We start from the raw sequence: 6,778 nt of genomic DNA, 5'->3' as shown, positions 1-6,778 counted from the left end.
CGAATGCACGACAGGACCGGCGGCCCGAGGCTGCCGCCAGGGAGAATATCCTTTTTCCTTTGAAGTGCCTGTCGTATGTCGGCTCGAGGGGCTGGCAACCCCACGAACCCAAGCGAGGCGCAAGCGCCCCGCCAAGCCAGAGCCCCGTTGGCCGCCGGTCGAAATTTTCGCCAGCGTTGCCCGACTCTCACCACGAGGAGGTGGGGATGGCACATGGATCCGCCGGTCGCCCGGACGGAGTCCTTAAGAGAGTCATAGTTACTCCCGCCGTTTACCCGCGCTTGCTTGAATTTCTTCACGTTGACATTCAGAGCACTGGGCAGAAATCACATTGCGTCAACACCCGCGAGGGCCATCGCAATGCTTTGTTTTAATTAGACAGTCGGATTCCCCTAGTCCGTGCCAGTTCTGAGCTGAGCGTTGAATGGCGGCCGAAGAGGACGACCACGACGGCTCGCGCCGCCACGGAAGCCTCGCAGCAAGGAAGATCCGCGGGAGGCCAAGGCACGGGACCGAGCTCGGATCCCGGGACCGGCGCGAGAACGCCGACCGTTCACCTCGCCCAGGCCCGGCACGTCAGCCAGACCCGCTTCCCGACCAAGCCCGACACGCCCCGCTCCTCAGAGCCAATCCTTATTCCGAAGTTACGGATCCAATTTGCCGACTTCCCTTACCTACATTATTCTATCGACTAGAGGCTCTTTACCTTAGAGACCTGCTGCGGATATGGGTACGAACCGGCGCGACACCTCCACGTGGCCCTCTCCTGGATTTTCAAGGTCCGAGGGGAAGATCCGGACACCGCCGCAACTGCGGTGCTCTTCGCGTTCCAAACCCTATCTCCCTGCTAGAGGTTTCCAGGGAACTCGAACGCTTATACAGAAAAGAAAACTCTTCCCGGATCTCCCGACGGCGTCTCCAGGTCATTTTGGGTTACCCCGACGAACACTCTTACGAGGGGCCCGAATTGTATGCGGTTCCGCTGCCGGGTTCCGGAATAGGAACCGGATTCCCTTTCGCCCGACGGGCGTGTGTCTTTCGTATAATATTTATTATTATTTCTCGACACTTCGAGTATATTGTACGCCGTCATTGACATAGGATTTCTCTAGGGCTTAGGATCGACTGACTCGTGTGCAACGGCTGTTCACACGAAAACCCTTCTCCACGTCAGTCCTCCAGGGCCTCGCTGGAGTATTTGCTACTACCACCAAGATCTGCAACCGACGGCGGCTCCAGGGCAGGCTCGCGCCAGACCCTTCTGCGCTCAACCGTCCGCGACCCTCCTACTCGTCAGGACTTCGTGACGACGCGAGAGAAGACTACGCCCGCTCCCGGTTGCCGCCCCACTTGCCGCTGACGGCAGAGTATAGGCTCGACGCTTCAGCGCCATCCATTTTCAGGGCTAGTTGCTTCGGCAGGTGAGTTGTTACACACTCCTTAGCGGATTCCGACTTCCATGGCCACCGTCCTGCTGTCTTAAGCAACCAACGCCTTTCATGGTGTCCCATGAGCGCCGAGTTGGGCGCCTTAACTCTGCGTTTGGTTCATCCTACAGCGCCAGTTCTGCTTACCAAAAATGGCCCACTTGGCACTCTGATCCGAAGATGCTCGTGGCTTCATAATTCAAGAAAGCCAGAGATCTCACCTATTTAAAGTTTGAGAATAGGTTGAGGTCGTTTCGGCCCCAAGGCCTCTAATCATTCGCTTTACCAGATGAGACTCGCGCGCGTTCCGTGCGGAACGGCCGAGTGCCAGCTATCCTGAGGGAAACTTCGGAGGGAACCAGCTACTAGATGGTTCGATTAGTCTTTCGCCCCTATACCCAGTTCCGACGATCGATTTGCACGTCAGAATCGCTACGGACCTCCATCAGGGTTTCCCTGACTTCGTCCCTGACAGGCATAGTTCACCATCTTTCGGGTCCCAACGTGTACGCTCTGGGTCGCCTCTTCTCGCGATGAGAACGAGACGCCCCGGAGGCGAGGCCGCATCGCGACGCGGCCCATCCTCCCTAGGTCGACGACCAGGGCCGACCTTCACTTTCATTACGCCTTTAGGTCTCGCGACAAGTCCCAATGACTCGCGTACATGTTAGACTCCTTGGTCCGTGTTTTCAAGACGGGTCCTAAGAGTACCCAAAGCAGTAGCGTCGCCGACCGGTATCGGTCTCCCGCAAGACCGCGGGAGACGTTCGCAGGCCTGTCGAAGGTGTACCGTACTGTAACCAACAGCGGGCCAGGACCCGGGGACGGCGCGAAGTCCGTAACCTCCGAGTACCGTGGCGCGCGCTTGCGACGGTCTCGACGCACCGTGAATAGTGCGGCCTGATACCTTGCGCGTACCGCCGAGCAACCGGCCGGGCGACCGAGGGTTTGTCGCGTGCCGTTTTACCGGCGACGCGACAGACACCGCACCCGAGCCGTAGACCGACACCCGCGGGTCGCGACGTTCTACTTGGGGAGAAGTACACGACGACGAGCGCCGGACATCGGCGCACGGTAGCGTGCCCGCGCGCGAGCCGCAAGGACTCCGCGGGACATCGCCGACCGACGCGAAGCCAGCGCCGCTGACGATGAATCTCCCCGTTCGATCTTTTGGGTTTCTTAGGTTTACCCCTGAACGGTTTCACGTACTCTTGAACTCTCTCTTCAAAGTTCTTTTCAACTTTCCCTCACGGTACTTGTTTGCTATCGGTCTCGTGGTCGTATTTAGCCTTAGATGGAGTTTACCACCCACTTAGAGCTGCATTCTCAAGCAACCCGACTCTAAGGAGAGATCCTCCTGAGGCGCTCACCGGTCGCTACGGGCCTGGCACCCTCTACGGGTAAGTGGCCCCATTCAAGATGGACTTGGACGCGACGCGGCACCTCGGGATAAGCGGATCCTCCCAAACACCACATTTCCCTGCGGAGGAACCGCGGGATTCGGTGCTGGGCTCTTTCCTGTTCGCTCGCCGCTACTAAGGAAATCCTGGTTAGTTTCTTTTCCTCCGCTTAATAATATGCTTAAATTCAGCGGATAATCTCGCCTGCTCTGAGGTCGTCGCATAGTGAGTTTTCGTAGCCGTTTGCCTCCTCCGCGTCGCTCATCGTCGTCTCTCCTCTATAATATATATTATAAGAGGGAGAGAGAGAGAGAGAGCGTCGAACGAGAGAGCAGCAGCGGCAGCACACGAAATACGCGAGAAGGCAAATTGCCGGGGCGCTAACCGCACACACACTCGTTGGTGGTAATGGAGACGATATATCGCGGGGTTCGAGATTCTCGGCTTTCCCTTCTCTTTTATATACGAAATTCGGGCGGAATCGATTCGACGAGTACACGACGCGGCGCGCCGGTCCCCTTTTTTCGCTTTACGAAAATTTCGTGGACTCGGACACGCGGTCGGCTCGCGATTCAAAACCCTTCTCCGTAAAGAGGTAAAGGATTACGAATGCTCTCTCCGCCGGACGACGACGCGCCGTATATTTCTCCGTAATACCGTTATGTGTGCGGGCAAGGGCGCCTCGGCATAAGACGCGCGAGCGCTATCGCACCGAGAGACGCGGCACAGAGTGCGAGAGCAGTCCGGTCAGTCTGTGTGATGTACGGAGAGGAGAGACGGTGAGACAAGCGCTACCTACTTTCGGGAGACAACGACGCACGCGCCGCTCTAGGGAAAGCGGTGCCATTCACCGTTCTGACCCTTTTTTTGGCCGTTTGTTGCTCCCTTCGCGCGCGCTCTTACTCTCATCCCATTTCTCCTCGGCTCTCGCGTACACACACGACTTGGATACACAAACACGCTCCCCCTCTTAATTCGCGCAGCATTCTCTGGGCGCGCGTTCGCCAACGTTTTACACGCTTGTGCGCTTCTCCTCCTCATTATTATTATTTCGGTGTGTCATTTCAGACGACGCCAGGATTTGCACCGCGGCCGGTCGGCGCGGCACAGACACCTCGGGCGAACGTCCAACGATCGCTCGTACGCCCATTGTAAGCGTTGCACAGGGCACAGGCGACGCGCGCGCCATTCTCTGGTCGCCCGCGTCGTGGCCGTGCGCGCTTTTCGGACGCAAGCAGTTTAGGGGTACTAAAACGACCCTTAGCCAGGCGTGGTCCGGGAATTGAATCCGTGGACCGCAATGTGCGTTCGAAATGTCGATGTTCATGTGTCCTGCAGTTCACAAGTTGACGCGCAATTAGTTGCGTTCTTCATCGACCTACGAGCCAAGTGATCTACCGTTCAGGGTAATCGTTCGAAATTTTTGCGTTCGCGAAGAAACGCGCTTCTCGTTCAACCATCGTGGTCTCTTCTCTCGGACGAGAGAGAGAGAATAATCGTGGTGGCTCTTCGATCAGCCTGTCCGCGCGCGTCCGAGGACGCGCGCGGACCGCCGCCTCCCGCCAGGGAAGGCTACGGCACAAAGATAGAGTTGTGTGTTTCTCGTTCGGAGCGTCTCTCCCGCAACGGGAGAGCCGGGGCGGAAGCTCTTTGAAGAAACCGTCGGACCGACACAGTTGACAGATTGGTCGAAATATCATCGATCCCTTCTCTGTGTTATATATATATTATAATAATATATGGGGGTCCTCTCGCTCGGCACTCGCGGTCGCACACCGTGTGTTCTCGGCACGCTGACCGCTGCCCCGCGACAACGGGTAGGTCGCGCGTCGACGAACGTCGTGGGTGCTGCACACACGCGTGCGCGGGCATAGGTTACCACCGGTTCGCGCTCAACGCCGAATCGACGCTCTGTGTGTGTGTGGCCGGAGAATGGCACACACACGAGCGTGATCGCGAAGCGTCTTGCTCCGAATCGTCGTCGAACACCGCCGGGCGCGCTGCTCTGCTTGCCGACTACTTTCGGTCAGAGAGGCGCGACGGCGTCCGTCGTTATATCAAAACACAACAACAAATTCCGTCAAATCCGTTATTTTCTTTTTCTCTGAGAGCGCCTTTTCAGCGCGTCCATTCAGTCGCCGACTGCTGCGAGCGCGCGTCTCTCCCAAAAGAGAGGACTCTCGACGCAGAGCAGGACCTCCGGAACGTTAATGATCCTTCCGCAGGTTCACCTACGGAAACCTTGTTACGACTTTTACTTCCTCTAAATGATCAAGTTTGGTCATCTTCCCGGCAACATCGGCAATGCCGAGACATTGCCGCGCACCAGTCCGAAGACCTCACTAAATCATTCAATCGGTAGTAGCGACGGGCGGTGTGTACAAAGGGCAGGGACGTAATCAACGCGAGCTTATGACTCGCGCTTACTGGGAATTCCTCGTTCATGGGGAACAATTGCAAGCCCCAATCCCTAGCACGAAGGAGGTTCAGCGGGTTACCCGGGCCTTTCGGCCAGGGAACACACGCTGATTCCTTCAGTGTAGCGCGCGTGCGGCCCAGAACATCTAAGGGCATCACAGACCTGTTATTGCTCAATCTCGTGCGGCTAGAAGCCGCCTGTCCCTCTAAGAAGATTTGTTTGTACGTTGGTAGTAAAAACCCGCCAGCCGAAGCCGGGGGCCTTCGCGATACCATAAGGTACGCCTATTTAGCAGGCTAGAGTCTCGTTCGTTATCGGAATTAACCAGACAAATCGCTCCACCAACTAAGAACGGCCATGCACCACCACCACCACCGAATCAAAAAGAGCTATCAATCTGTCAATCCTTCCGGTGTCTGGGCCTGGTGAGGTTTCCCGTGTTGAGTCAAATTAAGCCGCAGGCTCCACTCCTGGTGGTGCCCTTCCGTCAATTCCTTTAAGTTTCAGCTTTGCAACCATACTTCCCCGGAACCCAAAAGCTTTGGTTTCCCGGAAGCTGCCCGCCGAGTCGTCGGAGGAACTTCGGCGGATCGCTAGCTGGCATCGTTTATGGTTAGAACTAGGGCGGTATCTGATCGCCTTCGAACCTCTAACTTTCGTTTTTGATTAATGAATGAGGGAGAGAATGAGAGCGTTGCGGAAGTGAGTGAGATAGCGTGTATGAGAGTAATTGGTGCGAGACTCCGTAAATTCCTGTTTACGGAGACGAACAAAATTTCAAAGAGTGCGAGTGAGAAAATACTGGACATTGTGAGAGAATATGAGGAACAGATGATGAAAATGTTGTGCAAAAATGAGAGAATACAGGGGAAACTGGATGAGTGTATGCGTTGAGCGAGTCGGGATTTAGCCTACGGCGGAAGTGGAATGAGCTATGCGAGCGTGAGTGCGAAAAATGTTTAAAAGAGCGTGATTGAAAAAGGTACAGGAAGTGAATGTGAAAACGAGTGAAAACGAAAGAGAAGAGTTTATGCGGTAATAGTGAGAGCGGATGATGCAAGTGCGAGTGTGACAAGTGAGGAAGTAAGGAGGAGAATGATGAAGCAGTTAGCAAGTCACTGAATGTGCGTGTGAAAGCGGTGAGGAAAGTGAGGAATGGGGTGTAGCGATTGAGACGATGGGCGAGAGTGGAGTTGAAAAGATAAAGAGTGTGGTCAGTTAAGAATGCTGGCCTAAAGGTTGAGCTGCCTCGCAAGATAGGCCCAAAGATCATCTTGTACGATGTCCCCGTCAATTCCTTTAAAAATTTCGCTTTGCAACCATATTCCCCCCGGAAACCCAAAAGCTTTGGTTTTCCCCCAAGGGGTGCCCGCCGGTCGTCGGAGGAAAATGGGGATCGCAGCGCATCTTTAGGTTTGAACTGGGGGGTTTTCGATGCCTTCGAACCTCTAACTTTCGTTTTTGATTAAGAATGAGGAGAGAATGAGAGCGGGGGGAAGTGAGGAGATAGCGTGTATGAGAGTAATTGGTGC

General features: G+C 55.4%; 1 non-coding gene and 2 pseudogenes across 1 annotated transcript; all 3 read right to left on the bottom strand.

Moving 5' to 3' along the window:
• Positions 1-689: 689 nt before the first annotated feature.
• On the bottom strand, positions 690-3,022 carry LOC146721136 (large subunit ribosomal RNA; annotated as a pseudogene).
• Positions 3,023-4,081: 1,059 nt separating this feature from the next.
• On the bottom strand, positions 4,082-4,236 carry LOC146721135 (5.8S ribosomal RNA). The gene has a single exon (XR_014925779.1). It is a non-coding gene; the product is annotated as a 5.8S ribosomal RNA (ribosomal RNA).
• A 799-nt stretch (positions 4,237-5,035) lies between these two features.
• LOC146721134 (small subunit ribosomal RNA) lies at positions 5,036-6,778 on the bottom strand (annotated as a pseudogene; the record flags this gene model as incomplete).

This window comes from Nylanderia fulva, unplaced genomic scaffold (genome assembly GCF_048542155.1).
Source record: "Nylanderia fulva isolate GAGA-0341 unplaced genomic scaffold, ASM4854215v1 Scaffold541, whole genome shotgun sequence".
NCBI lineage: Eukaryota > Metazoa > Arthropoda > Insecta > Hymenoptera > Formicidae > Nylanderia > Nylanderia fulva.
The sequence above is the reverse complement of the archived record's forward strand: the minus strand, read 5'-3'. Positions and strand labels throughout refer to the sequence as shown.